Source organism: Melanerpes formicivorus, unplaced genomic scaffold, assembly GCF_026170545.1.
Source record: "Melanerpes formicivorus ecotype bairdi unplaced genomic scaffold, bMelFor1.0.p_v2 SCAF_70, whole genome shotgun sequence".
Classification (NCBI taxonomy): Eukaryota; Metazoa; Chordata; class Aves; order Piciformes; family Picidae; genus Melanerpes; species Melanerpes formicivorus.
The window spans coordinates 3,234,062-3,259,121 of NW_027142422.1; the positions used below are offsets into that span (position 1 = coordinate 3,234,062).

At 40.8% G+C, this 25,060-nt stretch overlaps 1 long non-coding RNA gene across 1 annotated transcript in view; it reads left to right on the forward strand.

The window, feature by feature from the left end:
- The first annotated feature begins 624 nt into the window (after positions 1-624).
- LOC137453696 (uncharacterized) overlaps positions 625-25,060 on the forward strand; it is an 87,707-nt gene continuing 63,271 nt past the window's right edge. The window contains exon 1 of the long non-coding RNA XR_010990438.1: positions 625-817. This is a non-coding gene — a long non-coding RNA (uncharacterized lncRNA). The remainder of the gene's footprint in view (positions 818-25,060) is intronic.

Genomic DNA, 25,060 nt, shown 5'->3' on the forward strand with positions numbered 1-25,060 from the left:
GTATTTCACAGGGATGTAAAATCAGGATACACTCAGAGGATTGGTTTCTCTGCTGACCTAATCTAATGCCATTCCAATAATCTCAGAAAATTGCGCTGATCAATACGAGAAGTGACTCTGCTCCTGCAATGATGAAAGCAGTAATTCAGCAAAAACAAGTAAAGGGGACTATAAAGTTCAGAAGTGGTGTAAACGTGATGTTTACCTAAACCAATAATCGTAATTAACATAGGATCAGTTGAGTCCACAAAGTTACAAGTGTGACTTTAAAGGCTTTAGAGTTATCTCTGTGTGTTAGAATAGCATAGGTGGAAAAACATTAGCGTCTCCCCCTTTCCTTACTAATTAAACTTGCTGTGCAGCTTAAACAAACCTCTACTTGCATCACAGCCACATTTGGCAAGTTAGCTTTACTTGGGCTGTTTTAACACATTTAAGGAGTCCTAACTATGATTCTAGTGTATCAACTCTTTTAAGAAAAAAATACAGAAAAGCGAGGTTTTTTGTATGCATGGGAAAGCGGGAATGGCTGTTGTGACTGTGGGATTCATGTTATGCATTCTGATAAAGCAACTTTATAGAGATAATTATTAAAACATGTTTTTGTTTTTATAGACTGGTTTCTTTTGCTGCTGGAGGTATGTTGCTCAGTCTGTTGTCTGAAAGAAACTCATGACAAAATGGGCAGACTGACAGGAAAATAAGACCTAATGATGGAGAAAATCCAAATGGAAAGCTTGCTGCAATTTGACAAGGATCCACCAGAATCACTGGACACATTACAAATGTGCCACTACTGCTTGCAATCCTAACTAAAGTAAGTCATAAATAATAAAATACTTTTATAAAAAGGGCTATTGAAAATTTGTTGTACAGCTAAGAAAAATACAGTCATTATATCCTGCATTGTTTGGGATTTTATTATTCAGTTTGCCTCACCGATGTGTATGCAGGCTTTTTTATCTAAGCTAGAATATTAATGTGTCAGTGTTTGCCCAGGGTTTTTTCTGAGCAGTTACTGTGTAATGGAATGAAGTGAGGAGTCCAGAACTGCAGGGTCCTAGGTGTTCTCTCTCTGCTTTAGTGGGGTACTCTCAGTAGGCTCAGGAAAACAAAAGAGAGCAATATGCAACTGCGTCGTCACTCATGGTTAGAGATCAAGCTGTGTTTGTAGGCATGTGTGTGTAAGTGTGCACTGGCTAAGTGTTAACATGCTTAGTTTTGTGAAGAACTTTCCTCCTATACCGTAACAGGCAAGAGCTTCACATTTGGTGTGGGAAGTTGCCTGATAGCAGAGAACAGAAACCTTCTGAGTAGCTGATTGCTGCTTTTAAAAAGATATCAATTGCTATTCCCTACAAATAAGATGGTTTTTTTTAATCAGAGGAGAAATACAGGTTCTCTTAGGCTTACTGGGCATGGTAGTGCATTTGTTGGATGTTTATTCCAGGGGAAGGTAAGAAATGTAATTATTATTTTCCCTTTGGGTTTTGTTGTGTTGAGGTAAGTATCCATAAACACTTTAAGACTCCATTAGTTTTGTTACAGAGTAGTTATGATCAGATATGCTGAATCATCAGATCTTTTAGTCACCTTGACATCTTTCTTTTCCCAAATAGCTCCTTGTTTTTAGGCTCTCCTTGCCCATCTCTTGTTTTTCTGCCATACTTCACATAAGAAAGGTTTTGGTTTTGTCTCGCTGCAGGCTGTATATTGCAACTTTTCTGCTTGCATTGACACTGAAACAGAGTGTTGAAAAGTTGGGGTGCAGCTCGATCTTAGTGTGAACACTGCACAATAAGCAGCAGTGCCTGACTTCTAACTATGTATGTAAATCTCACATATAAAAGGTAGAGCTACTGTTTCTTTCTGTTTAAGGCTGAAATGAAACGATGCTTGTTTTCAACAAGCATTCCTCATTTCTTCTTTTCAAAGCCATAAGGATTGTTGACCTACTTTTCAGGTGGAAAAAAAAAGAGACGTGAAGGCAGCAATCTGCTTTGTAATACACTGTAAAATTATTTCCCTCCAAAGTACATAAACAGTTATTTACATTCCAAAATGACTGACCTTCCAAATCTGAGTATCTCCTTCGATTCCTCAGTTGCTGCTTTTTAAAGTGAATGGTCAAAGATTAAGGAGAATGCAGCATTTGCTCATTTAAACCAAATCTTTAGCACATCTGTTTTTTCCTGCTTACTTGAAAGCAGATTTGTTGTTTTGCTGTTGTTTTTCTCAGCTCGTATTTGGAGGTGGGTGTTCATACAGGGACTTGGTTATATATATGCTCTCCTTCAGCCTTTAGGCCAAGAAGAATTTAACCACGGTGCATTTATGAGACCTGTGGGTGTGATCAAGAAGCAGGTTTTCAGAATCAATTGAATGATGGCGTGGTGTGCTGGAAAGGGACGGAGGAGATCTGAATGGAGTCTCTGCATGGCGGATAGTGTTTGGAAAGGGTCTCTGCTGCAGAGGATCAGCAGCCTGTCATTCACCGCCTCCCACTTCAGTTTCACCCCATCAACAGAGAAGTCAGAGTCTGGAATGCAAAAGCTGCCTTCTCAGATTTCTCTCTGACATCCAGTACTGAATGTACCTTCTGTATCTGAACCGAAAATTTCATCACCTTTTTTACTCTTCTGATTTCGCTCTCCTCATTTTGTTCCTTACATAAAGCAGGAAACACAAGCAAGGAAAGGCAGCCAGAAGGTCCCTCAGTCTAGAGGGGGGCTGGGATGTTCAAGACAATTACTCTGGGAGACTGTGTAGCTATGCAATAGCAAAGCCAAAGAAGAAGCCTTGGGAATTACATCAGCTTTTTTTTTTTTTTTTCATTTTTCCTCTTCAAAGGGGAAAAATCCTGAATAGGGTTATGAGCTGTCTAACCCTAATCAGCATTGTCCTACTTCACAGGAAAGTGTGTAGAATGAAACAAGAGCAGAGCACAGAGCTCCTGCAATACAGTTTTCAAAACCCAAGGCACATAATTTCCTGTGAAATCCTAAAGAATGGAAAGGGATAATATGAAACACAGGCTTTTCCCTGGTAATCCTCTCTGCCTCTACTCCATTTCACCTTCAATCTCCCTTTGTCTCCTTGCTGTCATTCATGACTCAGCACTGGCTTTCAAAAAAACTGCCTCTCTCTAACATGCTGACAGCCTCACACTCCTCTTGCAGGACTGCAGATCTGCTTTCTTTGTACACATAACCTGACTCATACCTTCTTGGACACTGGCCTTTGCCACTCACTTCCTGATGGTACAAAATATCACACTGAGTCTAAAAAAAATCCCATTCAACCAAAATGTGTTCCACTCTAGGACATCAGTGTTTTAAGATTACTCGGGTAATTGCAACATCAACCAAGTGACATGTTTTAGCCATACCCAGGGCCGTGCAAGTGGGCTGCTTACTCACCTGTACTTCAGTCCATGCTGGAAACTCAGTCCTGTAGCATTGTGCTGCCTACATGGCTGGACATAAAAGCCTAAACCTAAAACTCACTGTACCTCTCCTGCTATGCAGTGGCAGCACCCACTGCTGTACTTTCTTTTGCTTCCATATCGCTTGGAGTTCCATCTCTGCAGGGCAGACAATTTACTTCACTTTGTGATTATCCAGCAACCTGTGACAGTAATGAAAGATTTAAGCAGTTGCCAGCCTAATGGTTCTGACACACAGACAAAATGAAATAACTCAGAGTGGAGCTGGCAACTAGGAAACTTCAGAAACAAATTGATCTGGCAAGGAGTTTTCATTATGCTTCAGGGAACAGGTTGATCTGACAAAAATAGAAGTTGGGAAATAGATTACCTCTTGGAAAATGACACACTGAGGTGGTACAGTGAGATGAGGGGCGGTAGCTGATCCTGGTGCCAGGAGTTGGGGTTGGCTGGCTCAGTGGAAATGTGGAGATCGAGCCCTTTTTGGAACAGATTTTGTCATTTGCGTGTTTCGTAAAGCACTGTGCAGGCTTGTGGCTTTCTCCCGTGGCTTCTGTTGCAGTGAGGAGGCTCTGCCAGTCTGCATCATTCCTGACTTTTCTGCAACTTGCTCAACAACATCACGGCATCACTGAACTAACAGTCTTTCCTCCTTCTGTCTCTGGGGCCTCTACTACACCTCAGCTTCCCTCCTAAGTGTGGCTGGGGAGGGTAAGGATCCCTGGAGATTTTGCCCAAATTGCTCAATTGAGGGGTAGCTGCTGTCACAGGTACTGCATGGTTTTATACCTAGGTGCCAAGCAAATATTTAATGACAGGAGAGAAGCAGCTGTTTATAAGCTGCTATATAAGCCTCTGGTATGGTAGGGACAACAGGCCTCCATAAAGGTTAAAAGATTTTTACTGTGTACAAAAATGTTTTCCCATTTGTGTCAAACCAAAAAGAAATTCCCTTACACTTACACTAGTAATTAAAAATAAGTTCTTTCTTTCCACCTGTGAATATTCTTCTAAAACATAGTCTGCTCTCTGTGCAAACTCCTTCTGTCAGCTTTCTCTCATGTATTTTCAGTAGGTTTTTAAACATTTTTTTTTTTTAGCAATTAATCTTTCTGCTGCTCACTATTACCTTACATGGTCTATGCATCTGGGCTTGTTCTTAATGACTGCTATTCTCTGCACTCTGTTTTGACACTTGGTAGGAATAATAACTTATTGCTATTTTGTAACAGTAGGCATGAAGGATTTGAGAAAAAAATAAAAATTAGCCAGTATGTTGTTTCCCATGTAACAAGTGCTGCCAGCTGAATGGTTTAGCTAAGTTTTATAGGGAGAATAAATCTGAGTCTCAGGGGCAAAATGCTAAATACTTAGGTCGTGGCACATGCGGACAGTTTCCTACGTATTTGAAGATGCAAGAATGGGAAAAGAATTTCCCCCATTACAGGAATATTATCTTACATTTTACTGTGGTCGTGATGATGTGTTAAAATTAATGCAGCATAATAAAAATTGGTGCACGTCACAGGCAGTCCACTGATACAGGTTGCTTATTTGTATTTTGGGAAGCCCTGTAGTGGGACTTTCATTTCCTGCTAGGCTAAGAGTGCACTTTTTTAGGAGAATAAAATCTCAGAAGGATGACAGAAGTGCACTGTGGTAGATAAACACAGACTATATAAAGGAGCTCTTGCGATTTTTGCCTTTTCTCCTTACTGTCATTCTGACAATCTCATGGTTTCCTCCTAGCAATCCATCTGTTGCATCTTAAGTTAGGGTAATGTATAAATCTTGCAGTATTTGTAGAAATATTACAAGGGTAAGGCTGTTCGTGGTGGTTGTTTTTTGTGTGGTTTGGTTTGGTTGCTCTATTTTATCTTGTAAAGTGGTTTGGAAAATACACAGATGAAAATACCTAGCAGATAATGATGACAAGCTCTTGTAATCACAATCATTATACTACCAGGAAGACTTTGTGAATGTATTTCAGTTGTATGCTGCTGTTAGTAAAGAATTTTCCAGTCAGTGACATCTACATTTTTGTGTGTATTATAGTTAGCATGTAATCCAGTCATGGCTTTGAACATTTAAAATTGTTTCCCTTAATTCACATTATCTTTCACTAGGCAACATCGACTATTATTATATTCCTGCCCACACCATGATTTCTAGAATTCCTCAATAATTTAGGATTAATTAGGCTAAATGATTTTGTATGATCTTGGGGAAAATATGCCACGTTTTCCTTTTCCTTAAAAAATGCTATCTGATTCTTGATTTTAGCCTGTACTTCAAATTAAGCTAAATTACTTGTGACCAATGATTATATTTAAAAGGTTTGTCATAGACCATTTTCTAAAGCTCAGGATGCTTAGTGTATTACCTGCCGCAGTTGAACTCTAGGTTTATTAGCCAGCCTGTGAGAACAGATCAAGTTAGCCAAAAAAATTGTTGATTCAACGTCAGATTTGATGGGTAATGGGTCGAAAATTCCCCCCAACATGAAATTGCCAGATGACACCAAGCTGTGTGGTGCAGCAGACACACTGGAGAGAAGGGATGGCATCCAGAGGGACCTTGACAGGCTGGAGAGGTGAGTCCATGACAGCCTCATGAGGTTCAACAAGACCAAATGCAAGGTCCTGCACCTGGGTCAGGGCAACCCCAAGTTATACATAGAAGTTATACATAGGATAAACCAGGTTGGAAGAGACCTTCAAGATCATCGCATCCAACCCATCAACCAATCCAACCCACCTAAACAACTAAACCCCATGGCAAGCACCACCCAAGCACCAGTATAGGCTGGGCAGGGACTGGCTTGAGAGCAGCCCTGAAGAAAAGGACCTGAGGGTGCTGGTGGATGAGAAGCTCAGCATGAGCCAGCACTGTGTACTTGCAGTCCAGAAAACAAATCACATCCTGGGCTGCTTCAAGAGAAGCAGAGCCTGCAGGTTGAGGGAGGTGATTCTCCCCCTCTGCTCTGGTGAGATCCCACCTGGAGTACTGTGTTCAGTTATGGAGTCTCTATTACAGGAAGGATCTGGAGAGGCTGGAAGGTGTCCAGAGAAGGGCCACAAGGATGATCAGAGGGCTGGAGCTCCTCTGCTATGAGGACAGACAGAGAGTTGGGGCTGTTCAGTCTGGAGAAGAGAAGGCTCCGAGGAGACCTAATTGTGGCATTCCAGTATCTGAAGGGAGCCTACAAGAAAGCTGGGGAGAAACATTGTAGGCTGTCAGGTAATGATAGGACTAGGGGCAATGGAACAAAACTAGAAATGGGTAGATTCAGATTGGATGTTAGGAAGAAGTTCTTCCTTATGAGGGTGGTGAGACACTGGCACAGGTTGTCCAGGGAGGTGGTGGAAGCCTCATCCCTGGAGGTTTTTAAGGCCAGGCTGGATGTGCCTGTGATCAGCCTGATCTAGTGTGAGGTGTCCCTGCCCCTGGCAGGGGGGTTGGAACTGGATGATCCTTGAGGTTCCTTCCAACCCTAACAGTTCCATGATTCTATGATTTGTAGGTCTGTGCCTGACTGATCTACTTCACAGATTTCTCCCTTTGCACTGTGTCACTTCCACAGCTACCCCACACTTCTAAACACTGATTTTCAATACTTTCAGAATTGCCAGTCATCTCTCTTTCATCTCTCATACTGAGGTACCTTTTCTCTATACCTTACATCCAGTGACAGAGAAAACTCTGTGGGAGAAACTTATTTCCATCAGTTTGCATATGTCTTTCTCTACCTTCCTGAGGTTTGGGGTTTTAGACACTGCCCACTGCAAACTGTGCTGTTTCTTGGCAAATTTCCCCATGTGTTTTGTAATATCAGCAAGGTTGGGATATTGCCTCTAAAATATAAGAGGCAGGTAGGCAGACATGGTTGTCACGTGTAGGCAACTTACTGATAGGCTTGTAGTAGCTAATACACAGAGCAAATAGCAAGTCTCAGATGTCTTTGTAATATACGATGACTAACTTAGTCATGTTAGTTAGCTAATTTATTTACGTGAACAGAAATTTTGCCCCTTAACTGTAATGTGTGAGCCTGGTACATCATCTGCTGTGCAGTGTCTGATTCTCCAGGCAGAACTGTTTATATTCCATGATTTTCTAGGTTTCTGTAAGCTATTTCTAATGTATCTCTGTTAGATGCATCTTGTCATCATGTGCTTTATTTCTCATTCCTAACAGTGAAATACAAACCTTGTACTTAGTCATTTTCCACAAAGCAAGAACCCTCTGCAACTTAGAAGTGTTGAACACTGATTTACTGTTCATGTGTGAACAAATAAATTCTCCAGAGATCTGTTGTTTGGAGTGCAGGGTGCACAGCTTGCATCTGCAGCTGTGTGGTGTGTGGATGAGGTCATTCCCAACCACAGAGCCAGTTCTGTCTGCAGGCCTGCTGCTGAAAAAATCCCAGCTTGGAAGAGGAAGGGAAAGTGTGCACTGGGGGTCGAAAGCAATGGTTTTCATTGTGATAAAATCTGACTCACAGTTGCAGGTTGTGGGATTTTTAGCACTGTCCTCCTCAGAAGTGGCACTTCTAACGCACTTTCTGTCCTGCCCGATGGGAGGAGCAAGCAGCAGTATACATGCATCTTAGAAAGATAGGAAAATAGATCAAATTGTTCAAATACATGTGTTACAGAAACACATATGAAATCCAAATTCATTACTCTTAGTCTGTAATGAGCTATCCAGTCCCTTTCTAGAAACAGAATGGTTTTTGGCTGACATTTTTTTTTCTGTGATTCTTAAAGCAAAACTACAAGAGCCTGCTGCAGGACCTAGGCTAAAGTCTGACACTTGACAAACTTTGCATTTTCTGACACAAAGTATTGTGGCAGTGAATGAACATACAAGCGTTAATGTTTCAGCATAAAGACATTGACACATTTAACATGTCGTACAACTTTATGCAGCCTTTTTACACATATAGTCACATAATTATGATAGACATTTTTATCTGCCCAGAAGCTTTGGGAACAAGCTCACCGAACTGTGACTTTAGTCAATTTTTGAACTCGTCTTAAGGCAGAACATGATAAACTATTAGTAACAAAATGAGAGTACTTCTATGATGTTAGTGCTACTGGCAGTCTGGAAGGCTTCAGTCTCTTGGACATGCCAGCTGAAAAAGAGATGAGAGATTTTCTCTCTGTTTCTCCCTTTTAATTTTTAAGTAAGATTGCCTGTAAAGGTGAATTAAAATAGTGTTCATGGAGCCAAAAAACAAACAAAACCCAAGAAAACAAAACAACCAAACATAAACCAACCAAACACTCCTCCCTGCAAAAAAAAAACCAACCCCAAACAACCCTTAAGTGAAAAAAAGGATTAGTAATGTACTCTATTGCAAATGAAAAAAGATCAATAAGTGAGAAAACCTAATGAAGTAGCTTTAGACAACCCACAGTAAAGGAAAAAATGAAGGAAAACAAAAAAGATCTCAAAGAATCTGCTAGTGTGTCAAGTGACATCACACAAAGAGATCTTCATAGGTAAACTCAAGTGGGTTAGATGGTTGGTGAGTTGGTAAGTGGCTCAACAACAGAGATTCATGGTCAGCAGTGCAGAGTCTAGTTGGAAGCCTGTGGTCAGTGGTGTTCCTAAGGGATCAGTACTGGATCCAGTTTTGTTCAATATATATCTTCATCAATGACCTGGAGGAAGGGATTGAGTGTACCCTGAGCAAGATTGCTGATATGAAACTGGGGAATGGTGGTGACACACTGGAAGACTCTGCTTCCATCCAATGAGATCTGGAGAGCTGGGTGAAGGTCAACCTCATGAAGTTCAATAAGGACAAGGACACATCTGGAGAGGAATAACACCAGGCACCAGTACAGACCAAGGGGTCATCTTGCTGGAAAGCAGCTCCAAAGGGAAAGACCGTGGAGTTCTAGTGGACAGCAAGTTATCCATGGCAGAGCAATGTAACCTTGTGGCCAAGAGGGCCAAAGGTATCCTGGGGTGCATTAAGAAATGTGTGTCCAGCAGGCCTTCCCAATTCATGAGAGACAAACATGTGCTGGAGAGAGTCCAACAGAGAGCTACAGGGATGATTGGGGTATGTGAACCTCTCTCCTACGGGAAAAGACTGAGAGAACTGGGGCTGTTTAGTCTTGAGAAGCCTGAGAGGGGATTTTACCAATGTCTGTATATATCTGAGGGCTGGATGTCAAGGTGAAGGTGATAGGCTCTTTTTGATGGCGCTTAGTGATAGGACAAGGAACAACTTGTACAAGCTAGAACACAGGAGGTTCCACCTCAAGACCAGGAGACACTTTATGGTGGTGGTGACAGCACACTGGAACAGGCTGCCCCAAGAGGTTGTGGAGTCTTCTTCTCTGGTGACTTTCAAAACCTGCCTGGATGTGTTCCTATATGGCCTGCCCTAGGTGATCCTGCTTGTACTCAATGATCTCTGGAGGTCCCTTCCAACTCCTAATCTGTGATTCTGTGAAAGTACTGTGGGTGAGGCTGGTGTTAAGAAAGGATTTTTTGTGTTACTTTCAATAAGCCAACATCTAAATGATGCTTTAACCCCCCTGTTTATCAGGGTAGAGAAACAACAGTTTAAACAAATAAGAAGACTTATATAGGAATTCTGACCTCAGACCTGTTCAGGTTTACAGAACAGAAATCTGTTAAAGAGGCTATGTTACATTAGAAACAAATTGAGTGTGTCAGGTTTAACCCAGTTATAAGAAAACTGGGGTCCCATGGCACACAGAGTCATATGGCTGTGGAATACAGAAGAGAGATTTCCATCATATCATCGTTCCCAGGACATTACATTTAAATAATCACTGAATAACAAAATATCTTCCCTGCAAATGATATTTTGCCCAGTAATGTAATTAGAGGAAAATGCACTGCTTCCTGGAGACATGTTGGTCTTTGTGAAAATGTTGGTTTCTTTCTTGCAGGATGGATAGCTGATCATAACAAAAACAGCTGGAATAGCTGATAGCTGACTGCAGCACTTACATATGTAATATGAAAATTTAAGGCTCTTCATTTCTCATTCTGGTCTTGCTTTTCTTGGTTCTGTAAAGAAATAAAGTACAAGTGTCCTTTTTGTTACGTGATGGAGTGAAAATGCTAACACTATTATTTTATCTGCCTTTTTTTTCCCAGTGTCATAATTTTTTAATTACACAGATTGTCAAAGCAGATCCTATTTGTTCTCTCATAAAAATATTAGAAAGACCTTGCCACGAGGAAAAGGATGGGTAGATAAATTTCATATTTTTGTGGTCAGCCGTTTTTCTTTGTTTGAGCTGTTGCCTCCAGTGTTTATTCACAATAATATGGGAGGCTGCTTCCTAGAGAGTTAGGAGTCTGCAGAGCTGTGGAGAATAAGCATGTTTAATTTAGAGCACAGCTCTGTGTACATTAATTCAGGATCTGTGCACTGTCAGACTAGACAGCGAATATAAATTAATCTGGATGAGGTATGAGCACACCATCATATTTTTGCTAAATTTTCCAATGCAAGCAACATGCTGTTTATGCCACAGTTAGGCTTTATTCTGTTGCAGAAAAGGCAAAAGACGTCTGATCTATCATTAATCTACCAGGACAAATTTAATTCTTAAAAGAACCCTATAAAACAAATGAACAAATGTTGAGCTGTGACTTTAGCAAAGCCTGTGGCATGGTCTACCATTACATCTTCCTGGACAAACTGGAGAAACAGGAACTGGCTAAGGGGATAAGAAAGTGAATGGAAGACCAGTCAGTCCCCAGCCAGTACTGATGCATGGGATTACTCCATTCCAGATGCAGGATTTTCCCATTGGCTTTGTCGAACTTCATTCAGTTCCTTTCTCCAGCCAGCCAAGGTCCCTCAGGATGGCATCCTGCACCCTCCACGGCACTAGCCACTTCCCCCAGTTCAAAATCATGGGCAACCAGTTCCCATCATGCAGTTCATTAACAAAGACATTAAACAATAATGATGTCAGTATCTGGCCAGTTCCTGGAAAGTAGTTCTGCGAAAAAAGGCCTGGTGGTCTTGGTGAGAGGCTGAAGATGGGTCAGCAGTATAACTTTGCAGCAAAGGTGATCAGCCCCACCTTAGGCTGAGGGAGCTTAGCCAGCGGATCAAGTAATTTTTTTCTCCTCTGTTCAGCACTTGTGAAACTGCGCTTTGAGAACTGTGTCCTGGTTTGGGTTTGCCAGTACAAGAAAGACACTGAGACGCTGAAGTCAGTCCAGTGAAGGGCAATCAAGCTGATTTGGGGCTGATTCAGCTGTTCTAACTGGCTCTGCTTGGAGTGGTGGTCTGGGCCACGTGATCTCCAACCTGCATGAATCTGCATTTCTCTCTTGCAGAGTTTGTACCAGCTGAGCACTTTGTGTCATGTGTATGCATGCTTCAACCAGATTTGTTGTGCCGTGGAACCGTGACCTCATTTTTTTGATCTGTGCTGTTGTGACTATTTCCCCAGGGCTGCAGAGGAAGTGGAAATCCTATGCATTCATCCATGTCAGCTTTGCCAGTTACACAGGCTGGAGGATTTATTGCAAGCTGAAGAATGTGCTGCCAGTAATTTCTGAGCTAATGACCAAAAATATGTGAAGATGTGCATATGCACTTACTGTGTAGTGAAAAATAAACATATATCTGGGGTTAAAGGGAGTGCAGGAGACGTAACCAACAGTGTGGTGTTATGGGTAGGATCTCAATGTTTTCCTGTCTCAATTGTCCAAGATTCTTACTGAAACTATTTCACAGTGCCCCAGTGAGGACTTGCACTGACACAGGTTCAAAGAGTTAAAATAATCAAATTGCTTAATTTATTAAACTGACAGATACAGCAGATTTGGGATTGGCACTGATAAATGCACTAACTTCAAGACAATCTCAGGTTAATAAAACCTGGGTAGCATCCTACAAAGTCAAAGATGGAAACCTTTGCAGTAGCTCTAATATATAAAAGAAGTGCAGCAAAAGTTAACCTGCACGTTGAAGGTGTAGCTTTTACCAAGAAGGATGTCACTGTCTTGGGTAGAGGAAGAAGGAGCTCAGCCTTGTTGACTGTCCTCATCTCTGTCCCTTCCAAATGCTGCTGCTCCTGGCTGCGCTGCACTTCTGGTTCCAGTGGCAGTGCCCTGCACCTCTGCTGGTACTGGTGCTGAAGCTGGCCTCCTGAGAGGTGTTCCCTCTTGTGGGTTTCATACCTTAGCCCTGACTGTCCGTGCCTTCGTAGATGATGTTTAGCATGATCTGGGAGGAAAGTTGATTAACATAATAATATATGTTTAGCATATACTCATTTTGGCTCATTCGCATACTGAGGGTATGAACTTTAATGTTAAAATTGCAGTTAGTTAGGCAAAGGTCTTCACTTGGGCACTCTGGCCTTCAAAATCTGTTTTGAAGTTAGGTGTTTATGTTATTTTAACCTTGCTTCATCAGTTTTAGGCAGAGCAGGACTGTCTTACCTTCACAAGTCTCCTCTTTTGACTTTTGGCGAGCCACCTTTGTGGATCTTCGTTTTACACAAACACCTGCTGATGGTAAATTACCTTGGTCCCAGGCATGCTGAATCAACCGACCTTTCTGTCCCATGGTAATATAGGCAGTTCACTCACTGCTGCCTGCAAGGCAAGCTAAGAAAAAAAACAAGCAACCCAGAGTAAATCTAGATAGTTCCCTCTGTCATTACCTTTTGCTTAGAAATTTTTACAGGCTTTCAAAAATGCTGTATTGAACTTGAATAAAGCCTAGGAAATGCAGAGTCTGCTCATGTAGGGCTGTATTTTTGCAGGGGTTGTTACCTGTTACCATTGATTTTTTCTTCAAGGTTAGGAAAGGGGATGATTTCCACAGTGACCTATCAGATGAAACTGACCAAAGAGGTGAATATCTCAAGTCTTGTGGCTGTACTTTGCTGCAGCATGGTGAAGGTAGCGCCTCCATTATCTTTCTCATATGCTGACTTGGGAACAGTTTCCCCTCTAAGGTGGATGTATTATCTGAGTGCAGATGGATGAGGGTTGATTTTGATAATAGGAAAATTGAATTTTCTTTTCCATTTCCTATATTTAGTTGTCATGCATTGTCTCACAATATGTTTCTTCTTGTTTCCACCCGTTTGTGTAGTATAGGACTTGCCCTCAAGGAAGTGGCACCGTGTTAGAGATTGGTAAAAATAAATAGGTAGACTTACCAAAACAAATAATCCAGAGATGCATTCAGGATTTATTTTTTTCAATACTGTGTATTATATAGCTCAATAAAATTTCTCCTTTATACAGCATTTTTTCTTCTTTTAATAATCCTGCTAATAGAGGGGGTGAAAAAGGAAAGAATTCTATCTTTTCTTTAAATGTCACTCAAACATGTAGGTTTTGGTGGCAGGAGATTATAAAACTGAGATATGGATCTGGACTTTGAAATCTGGACCTGAGGATCTAGTTCAAGATATCCCTGCTCATTGCAGGAAGATGGGAGTAGATGACCCTTAAAGGTCATTCTATGGTTCTGATGAGCATAGATGCCTCTATAGGAAATCGTTTAGGGAAATAGGCCCATTTTTGTTTTCTCAAGACCGAAAACTTCACAATATTGAAGCATTCCTAAAGATGCTTATAACCTATACTTATAACCTAACCTTCCTAAGGTTAGGAATGTTTTTTTTCTTTGCAACATATTTATGCTGAGTCATTGAATGTCAAGATTTTTAATTATTTTCTCACGGGAGTGTTGCTGACAGAATGTTCATTTGGTATACAAATATTCAGAATGACTCGAGGGAAAAGGAGTACTACATGAAATATCATGATGGAAATCCTTGAAATGTTTTGACTACTGCTTGAAGTATTTTTAGAAGTAATCAGAGAATCATTTCATTTGGAAAAGCTTCCTGCTAAGCCAAGCAGTCCATGTTTCTGTGCTATGGCAGAGTTGGATAGTTCTGTGTGATGGAGGAAATGTGGGCTGACCCTTGACAGGGAGTTTCCTGTGATTATCTCAGCTGTGCAGAGCTGTGGTCACTTCACACGCTGTCATAGGAAAAGCCTTTCATACAATGATACAACAATATGCTGCGTGGTTACAAAGAGAAGTCTGTCCACTCTGACCCATGAAATCCCTCACAGTCTCAGTCCTTTAAGAGTTTACTCCCCTAAGTCTGACTCCTAGTGTAAAGATTCAATGGGGAAAGTAGTTTCATTTGATCTCCATCACACTACTGAATGAATAGGAATGAATTCTTACAGATTAATTAATTCAGTCTGAGAGGGTTCCTCCTGATAAACACATGCTGGCTACCATTTCATATCATCTCATCAAAGCATAAAGATGTTTACCAATGGGCAGAATCATTAATAATTTGCCAGCTGGCTATCTACGCTGCTAAGACATTAGCTATTGAAGCTCCATTTTTGTGTCTGTCTCTGTTATGTATTGGAAAAGGCATTTTGATATTGACTGCAATAGACAGCAATTTTATCTTAGCCTTACAATGTGTGTACAAAACTCTTATACATGAGAATATGGCTAGGGTGGAGTTCTACTTGTACACATAAATGTTTACTATAGGGAAAAAAAAGGAAAGTAGCTTAAAATATTTACCATTTATCTGTTGACATGGAGGTAGTTCCCAGATCAGGGATCAGATAAAAAGTCTTTAAAGATATGGTGTATTCTCCAAATAAAGAGCTAGTTTTTTAAATCTGTGTGGACCTCACCATCCTGATGAGCTCCTACATGCCGAGTAGATAAAGGCTTTACTGACCCAGCAGCAATGTGACCATGCTTATGCTGTGCAGGAATTTGAGATACAGCAGTTTACCACTAACCTCACAGACTATGCAGTGATCATTATACTGCATCTGCATTACCAAGAGCTTCACACCAGTGAATTGATGAGTTTGTACAAGATCCATTTGGTCTCCACTGCAGTAAAGCTGCTGGAATGACAAGTGATTATTTCCTAGTAATCTGTTGAAAGTGCATATTGGAAGGGGAAATGTTTATTGCAAGTACAGCTTAAATAAGGAACTGTTTTTGGAAGATATTCAGGTTTGGAGAACTGGCTTCAGAATAAATGTGCAGGGACTGATTAATCTTCTAACATTGGAGAGCATTAAATAGCTTTATGAATTAATAGCTTCTTTGAGCTGAGACTGTTTATTGCTTTCAGCACTGCTCCTTCAGTAGCAGGCGAGTTTTGAGTCCTCACACCTTTATTTTATTTTATCCCCCCCTCCCCCCTTCTGTCTTGGGTTGTTTGTTTTTAATGTAGACTGTTTCTCTGTGAACTGACTCATCTGGAAATTGAGTTGTGAGGTTGCTTTGTACATGGGAAGTTTTGTTGTGAAAAGGAATTTACGTTGTAACAAGGAAATGTGTGGAGACAGGGAAACACAATGAGATCCTAAGTGTTCTTTTGATGGATTTAATGATGAGATTTCTTTAAGGAACCACACAATGAGATAATGTTTGGATAGAAAAACTCTTAACTTACTTTTTAAAACGGAGTTTGTTTTGATTTGATTGATTTTGGATGAATGCCCCTTTCCTGGAGGCTTTCATATTGTTTATACTTGGCTTTCAAAACTGATTTGGGTTTTTTTTTCCCCTCCGAGTATAACAAATACATGATGTGTATATTTGGGATAATTTCTTCTATGTATTAATAGTTTTTTTTAACTGCTGTTTTTTCAGCCTTCAGAATGCCATTAGAAGCTCTGCACATGTATGTACTTGCATGCATGTATGTGAGGTCTGTATTTGTCATTCTTACAAACCAGTCCTTTTAAAATATGTGTTCCATCTGAACCCGTACTGTAATTTGCAAGCTGCCCTGTGGCAAATCAAGTCAGGGCTTTTTCTGCCATGCTGTCCACAAAGTTTCACATTATTTTGACTCTGGCATAAGCAATTTCCATTGTACTTGTCAGTACTTTATTTAGTTTAATCTTTGAATATATTCTCAGCTCAATATATTGATAAATGGCTTTCAGTGCTAGCTCTTGTCTTTCTCAGTAGAGTTCATTTATTTGTAAGGCCAGAATGGAGAACGGGACATAGCTAAAGGCAGCTGGGAAACAACATCTCCCCATGCAGTATTGAATAGATTTATGATCCATTCAGTGTAAGGTCCAGACAAAATCGAATTAATTAGAAAAAAGGAAAAAGTGCTTCCCCTCAGCCTTGCTAAGAGCAATGAAGCCTTTTGGTGTCATCCTGTTAGTTACTATTACATACAATTTATGCTGAAATCAGTTAAGAATACTCAGGTAACCCATCATAAAGGTGGAAAAGGTGGAGCTGTGAGGAATGGTGAGAGAAAGTAGAAGAGACAGAACCAGAGCAAAAGGGTGCTGAAGGGAAATTTTGGCTGCTGGGCCATTTGTTCCAAGTATTAGAGAGTGTGTCAAGAGTGAAACAGAGAACTGGGAGAAGGTATAGATTACAATTTTGGCAGGGCAAGTGAATGTCATCTCAGAAACTGGTCTTTTACCTCATTTGGGTCACTATTCTGAAAGTGCCTGTGGAATCATGTCTTCAGGAAGACCACTGAGGCTATTCAGCTTGAATATTTTTGTAAGTAATCTCATGAAATTTGATCTTGAAGAGACAGCTTAGACTGGGAAAGCCTTACTGCAGGGTTATCAACTTTTCATTGCAAACCTGATACCTTTATGCTTCAAAATGCTTCACAGGAGGTCTTGCCAGGGTTTGCTCTGGACTGCTTTCTTTTAAATGGAATTTCATTAATAACATGTGTGATGGAACAATTCACATATTGTAACTGTGGAAACTTGTTAGAGTAAATTAGAAGTTTAGAGGAAAGATCAGAATTCAAACCATATTTAGAAAACAGGAGAGATGACCCAAATAGTTACAATGGAATTTAGTAAGGAGAAGCCCCCAGTGCTCTGTTTAAGCAGATAAAATCAATCACAGATACTCAATGGGAAATAATTTGTTATATAACAACCAAATCACAACAAATTACCACAAATTCAGAGATCCTTAGAGAATCTGGAGAAGAAAAGCTTAGCGGGCACAAAATGGGCTGTACCTGGCTGTGGGTCACCTGTGGGGAAATGCTCTTGGCATACGAGTTCTCGGGCCCCTGCAATGAAGCTGGAGTTTAGAAATTGAGTAGAAAAGCTCAGACACTGGACTGTATGGGTACAGCAAACTGTGCAAGTGTGTTTGTGGAAGAGAAAGAGTGTTTGTGGAAGTGTGTATGTGGCGGCCAGTCAGTAGTGGAGTCCCCCAGGGATCAGTGCTGGGCCCCATCCTCTTTAACATCTTTATTGATGATCTGGATGAGGGCATTGAGTCCATCATCAGTAAATTTGCTGATGACACCAAGCTGGGGACAGGAGTTGATCTGCTAGAGGGTAGAGAGGCTTTGCAGAGAGACCTCGGCAGGCTGGACAGATGGGCAGAGTCCAATGGCATGAGATTTAACACATCCAAGTGCCGAGTTCTGCACATTGGCCGCAACAACCCCATGCAGTGCTACAGGCTGGGGTCAGAGTGGCTGGAGAGCAGCCAGGCAGAGAGGGACCTGGGGGTGCTGGTTGATGGTAGGATGAACATGAGCCTGCAGTGTGCCCAGGCAGCCAGGAGGGCCAATGGCATCTTGGCCTGCATTAAGAACAGTGTGGCCAGCAGGAGCAGGGAGGTCATTCTGCCCCTGTACACTGCACTGGTTAGGCCACACCTCAAGTACTGTGTCCAGTTCTGGGCCCCTCAGTTTAGGAAGGAGGTTGACTTGCTGGAATGAGTCCAGAGAAGGGCAACGAAGTTAGTGAGGGGCTTGGAACACAAGCCCTGTGAGGAGAGACTGAGGGAGCTGGGGCTGCTTAGCCTGGAGAGGAGGAGACTCAGGGGTGACCTTATTGCTCTCTACAGCTACCCGAAGGGGGGTTGTAAACAGGCAGAGGTTGGTCTCTTCTCCCAGGCAGCCAGCACCAGAACAAGAGGACACAGTCTCAGGCTGCAGCAGGGGAGGTTTAGGCTGGAGGTCAGGAGGAAGTTTTACGCAGAGAGAGTGATTGCCCATTGGAATGGGCTGCCCGGGGAGGTGGTGGAGTCGCCGTCACTGGAGGTGTTCAGGAGGAGACTTGACAGGGTGCTTGGTTGCATGGTTTAGTTGATTAGGTGGTGTTGGGTGATAGGTTGGACACGATGATCTTGAAGGTCTCTTCCAACCTGGTCTATTCTATTCTATTCTATTCTATTCTATTCTATTCTATTCTATTCTATTCTATTCTATTCTATTCTATTCTATTCTATTCTATATGCAAATAAGATGGATTTTCATAGTTGGTTTTATGTAACACATAAGTCACAGACAGAGTACCAAGCTATGACTTAATGCCTGGGAAACTCATCTAATGACTTTCTTTCTACAGTGGTCCTTTCCTAGCAAGCTGGACAAGTGCCGTTAGACTTGTGCTGTAAGGTAAATCTTGGACTGCAAATCCATCTGTGACAATGGGTGAATAGTTGAGAAACAAAAAAGTCATCTTTGTCTTGACTAAAAAATCCTATACGATTTAATTTAGAATTAGGGTAGAGCCTGTCTGCAAGAATTTCAGTGGCAGTAGTCTGGACAGAGGAAAGACTAGGATTTGCTTGAGGGCTTGTGGCCAAAACTTACACTTCTGTGGGATTCCCTGAAAATATAAAGCAAATGTATGCAGAGAGTTGGAAATCTGCGTACCATAGATGTCTGAACCCCTCTTGGCTCCCTTCTCCTGAACAACACAATATAGTCAGGGGGAAAACAAACAAACAAAGACAGGCAAATGCTTTTCTTCTTATATGGACATTATTTACAGAGTTGTTGCTCCCTGGTGGAGTTATAAATAAAATGAATAGAGGTAAAGGGTTCTTTTGTTTTTTCTTGTAACTGCAGAAGCGTAAGAGTTGCTGTGTTTAGAAAAAGATAGTTATCTTGACTGGAGTTCAGCTGTTACATTCACCCATCTAAACTAAGCTCCCTTTTTTGTTCACTATGTATTTTGGGCTTTATGAGAGTATTCTCTCACATTTTTCCTAACACCCTCCTGCACACAGATTTTCACAGACTGTCTTACTTAGTGGTATAGCACTAGACAAGAATGGGGTTTAACATTAGCACTGACATTGTGTTATCTTCAAAATGTGGGCTTTCTATCTTCCACTTGAGATATTAATAAACTTCAAAAGCGACTTTCAATCTGAAATAAAAGGCTCCAGGGATACCCTTAACTATGTCGACACTGCTGCTTCGTCTTGATGATAATCTTATCATGCAAAGGTGAAAAAAACCCCAGCTGATCTATAAAACATGTGTGGCACAAACCACTGCAGTTTTGAAATACAGATGTCTGAGTATTGACGCACGGATCATTTCAATTACTTGCTGCTGTAGATATGCAGCAGTCTCTCCACCACCAGTCTACCACAATTTGGTTCCGATAGTGGGTAGGCAAGTGGGGAGAAATGTTTCCTTTCAACTGTTGACGTGCTGGCTGATAAGTAAATGCTTAAATATTGTCATGCTGACTTGCTGTGATGTGATGGAAAGTAACAGTTTGAACCACGTATGCAGTAGGAAAAAAGACAAGATCTCTTTCTGTGATATTGTCATGCCCTTGGTAGGAAGTGTTGGTGCAGCAAAGTTGAGTCATCTGTACTGAAGTTCATCCATCAACAGTCTGGAGGGGAAAAGGGGACAAGCATTGAAGGAGGCTGATTTGCAGAATTTGTGCTCCTAAATTTCTGTGAGGCAGTGGATGAATTCAATAGAAAGATGGAAGGCTGTGTGTTTAAGTAATTAAAAGCACTTTGGGAAATAATTAGCCATTTTGGGGAAGCTGTAAGTGAGGGCTCATGCCTTAATTCCAGACCTTTTTAAGCCGTGGTGCAAATGTGATGTGATAGGAATGCAAATGAAAGCAAAAGAAACAATTCTCTTTTAAAATTTTGATTCAAGTTGTGTAACTATTTGCAGAGAAGTTCAAACACTTTTTTATTTGTTTTCAAATGGCCTATGCACAGCCATGATTTAGGGTTAAAAGCCCCTTCACTCCAGCCGTCAGAGTTAAAGGTCCAGGCTGGTGCTGACAGTGGTTTATCTTTAAATGCTTATAAAAATTCCAGAGGCAATTCCTACCTCTGCTGATTGGAGTTAACCTCTGTTCCACATGACAGTTGCCCCTAATTAAGTAAATGTCTGTTCAGTATGCTTTATAATGACAGAAAGACCTAGTCAGTGGCAATATAAAAGACTGTACAGGCTTGGCTTCAGAGATGTAGAGGAAAAACCCTTGCAGAGTTTCAATGAAAAGTACAGAGCAGAATGATAAATATACAGAGAATAACACTTACACATACATGTATAAATATACCCCCTCTGCTTGTATACATTTGTATAATGAAAGCCCTTATGTCTTTCTTCTTTCAGATCAGCTAAGCCAGTTGCTGAAATGGGGCTGTTTCCAAGTGCAGACAGGGCTGAGGCATGCATTATTGACTAAAACACTCCATTCTGGCCTCCTGGGGCATATAAGCATTTCAAACCATTCATAATAACGGAGTCCAATCCTATGCTGCAGGGCAAATGACTGCATCAAATGGCCAGCACAAAGCAGCAAGCCATGGTGCATCGTATTACCTCCATCTACTCCTCCCCCTTGGTGCTTGTGTAGGAAGTGTGGTCCAACATTTTTTATGCAGATCTAACTCTGGAAATCTTGGCACATCCATGTCTTGAACTATGTTACATGCTCCTTAGCCACAGTGAAAGACTTGGTCAAAATTCCATGATTTCAGCTGAGAAAAGTGTCTAAACCCAGCTCATGTGCTTGTTTACATTCCCAGTTGTGCTGCCCTGCCCCAAAAGAGAGGATATAGGAAATCCTGGTAAAGCATTAATTGTAATCATAAACAAATGGCTCTCTACAATGCTGACCTCCTTCTCCAAAGCTCTTCTAAATGTTAATGGCAGAGCTAGAGATCTATATTAGGCACTGTGACAGCAGGAAGAAATCTGGCAGTCTTACAGTGTCATTTTGTGGAAAATACATTGGAGCTGCTTCTGGAATAAATTTACATGAGAGCAAAGAGGAATTAAATAGAGACGAAAGCACAGATTTGCTTGTGATGATGTGGATGAGGATGGCAACTGCACAGAATGTTTAGTTGTATATCTCCCTTCTGTTATTGTGCTTCTGAATGATCAGCAGATGTGATGGGTAACATGAAGCCTGTCTCCTTTCTTCAGAATCAAAAAAGAATTGTCACAGTATTTCTATTCTTTGGTGGCTTGGAAGTGAGACAGCTAAATGCCAGAAGCTTCACCATGAATGACCACATCTTTTCAGCTAATAGCATGTGCTTGTGTAGCTAATGTGCTGAAGATCAATAACTCAGGACTGGATTTTTCTGTACCAAAATTGTCCCCAGAACATTTAAGCAGACTCCATGCAAATATGCACATAGATATGCATACAGGCATATGCATATATGTATGGATATATTTTTAAATATGAACGTACAAGACCTGGGTTGGGGGTGAAACAGAGATGCTATATGTGTTTCTCATCATGGCTCTTTACAAGCTTCTCCTTCTGCTGTCTCAGGTCCCCTGAGGTGCTCCAGATTGGCACAACCATGGAGACCTCTACCTACAGACTAGAAAAAAGATAGCTCTCTACTTCTGGGATCAAAAAGAAGATAAAATTGCTGTCTGGATTTTTTACCCCCCTCTCCTAAAAAAAAACAACTATTCATTCACATAGTTAATTAAACAAATCTGAAAATCCTGAGGGACACCAAAGCACCTTTTTGTACTAGGGCATAGAAACTCTTACCACCCCGCTTCAGAAGAAACCAAAAGCCAAGTAGACATGAGGACTATGTCAAAGAAAGAGAAAAACAGACCAGTGAGTGTAATTTCCAAAAATCACGGAAAGCCAAATAACCAGAGACTTCATGTCAGAGGGATGTGAATGAAAGAACTACCTTTGCAAACCAATGGAAGCTTTTCAAACCAACCCATGTCCAAATATATGACCTGCTGTTGATATAAAATAGAAGGAAACACTTAAATTGTGGCTGCCATCAGATTCTTCATTCTGAAAAGTTTTGTAATTGCAATGTGAGGGAACACAAATTATTGCCATGTTGTGTAATGCTCTTTTCAAAGTGATAAGCTTTATCTCATTTTGAAACATTTTACAGTACTTTAAAACATACAGGCCAAAATGATTTTCTTTGATCAGTCTGCAGGGATGTGTAGAAGATTACATACTTCACAGAGACAGCTTGCAGAGTAGTGGTTCAGAAACACTTAGAAATATCTTGGCTTATTACTGTGTTTATTTATTGCTGGGTTCACTAGGAGGTCTGTAGACTAGCATAAAAGTTCTGCAAAAGAGGAGAGCTGCAGCAATACAACTTATTTTTGAGTCTGTGGCAAGTGCTGGTTCGGGGTTTATTAGGATTTGAGACAAAAACCTCCAAACTGAACGTGTCTGGTATGTAATTCTGCAGTGAAACCATGACCACACACTGTTTCAGAGGCTTGGGTTGTTGTGGATCCATAACCTCTGGGTCTGAAAAATAGTCTTAGAAAGCACAGATAACTATTTATATTTAGTAATGCCCCGAGACTGCCGTCTGCTTTGTTTGGAAACAATTTCTTTACTAGAGACATGCAAGGAAGTGAAGGCAAAAGTCTGAAATTAACTGTGCCTTAAATCAGTCCTCTAAGTAGGAAAGAGTCTATTACTACTGTTAATGTTTTTACAGAACTCCAGCCAGGGAAAAATTACGTGTGTATAACACAGCTGTGCTGAAATCCTTTCAAGGAGAGGATAGATTGTTGTTTGGAGGAGAAAGCTTAAAAATGCAATGATCTAAGTCACAACAATTATAGATCCTTCCAGTACCATTGTTCAAATTACAACTTTAAAGCTAGCAGATGCAAAAAGAAATGTTTCTGAGCCCTCAGAGTCAGATGAAGAGAAATCTATTCGCTATAAGCTACCACTACAAGTTTGGTTGTCAGATTTTTTTAAGCTGTTGCAGCCATTTTTCACAGGATTTTAGTAGCTAGTAGTAGCTTAGTGATAAAAAGAATAAGTTCCATTATGGCAATTTAAAAAGCAACTCTTTGCGAGTGCATTTTTACACCAGACCCTAAAATCAGTAGATGCTTCTAAAATTACACGTAAATGTTATCAGGTCAACAACACATAGGTCAATAGGTGCAATAGGTCAGCTTAACAAAGCTTTTAACCAGCAGACAACCTGCTTTTCAGGATATGTTGCTTTTCTTGGAAAGGTTGTCTCACTGCCTTTGAGTTCTGCAGCGCTGGTATGTGGACTTTTTTCATGATGGAAAGCAAACAAAGTCTTATGTTATATTATGTTGTGTTATGCTGTGTTTGGGGACATTGCTTCAGCTCATTGTGAAAATCCAGACATCCAAATATGCAGAATACAGGGATGGTGAAACATCTCTGACTGTCTTAATGTGCATACACAGGAACACATGCACGCTCTCTAGGGAGGTGTGCAGTTCTCTAACAACTCAAACAAATGTCCAGGCTATTCTAAATTTGGGGAAATGTATGTTCTCACTAAAAAAACCCAAACAAAGTAGCCTGAAGAATGCCTGAAAACCAGCAGTCAGGCTCTGAATAAACAGAAATGAAGTTACAGGTTTATGTGTTTTTCCAGAGGTCTCTAAGAACATAACATTCTCCTTAGCTAGGACTTTTTTGTAGTTTTCATGCAGAATTGTGGAATAGCTTAGGTTGGAAACAATCTGGAGGTGATCTGCTCCCACTCCCTCTTTAAAACACTATTGATATTGTCTTTTTTTCTTCCTTCCAGAACTGGAGAATTTAGCATTACTCTTCTCAAATTAATTCCTAGCAGCTCAAAAATTTAATTTCTGTTACTGTTTTTTCCCCAGGATGTAGTGCTGATAGAATGTCTATAAATGCCATCATTTCTGCATGATGTTGCTCAGCTTAGCCTTAATTTTTTTTGTCTGCTCTCTAAATGGGGACCTCTTCTTGTGGTCTGATAGTGGAAGACAAAAAATCCCTCATAGTTCTCTCTCTGTATGTTGTCTCCTGAAATTCATTCTTTTCTGGAGGAGAAGGGCATTTTGGCATTAGGCATGGATCTGCTGCTTCTTGCAACACAATGAATAATTTGCTTACCTATGTGAATCATACATCTTAAGAGAACTTTCTTAAGAACCTTGTTCCTTCTTCACTTGTTTCTCCCCAAACCAAATGACACTTTGAGAACCTTTCTTGCTATTGCTCCCCATCATAGGGCATGGCGGATAAGAAGTAGAGAGCTCTTTTCTGTGGAAAATGTACATTGAAATTGTCATAGCTTTATTATTCTAAGACCCTTATACCGTACTTATTCCCACAGCATGTGAGTGCTTCCCAGTAGCATTTTCAAAAACACCAAGTAACATTTTAAATAACATGGCTAACATCTGTCACACACTCATCTACTTCTTGGGTAGGGCAGACAAGCACTTGTGGTAACATTTTTGGTGCTTTCATAAAGCATATGCTATGCATTACTATTAGTGAGGGCGAGGT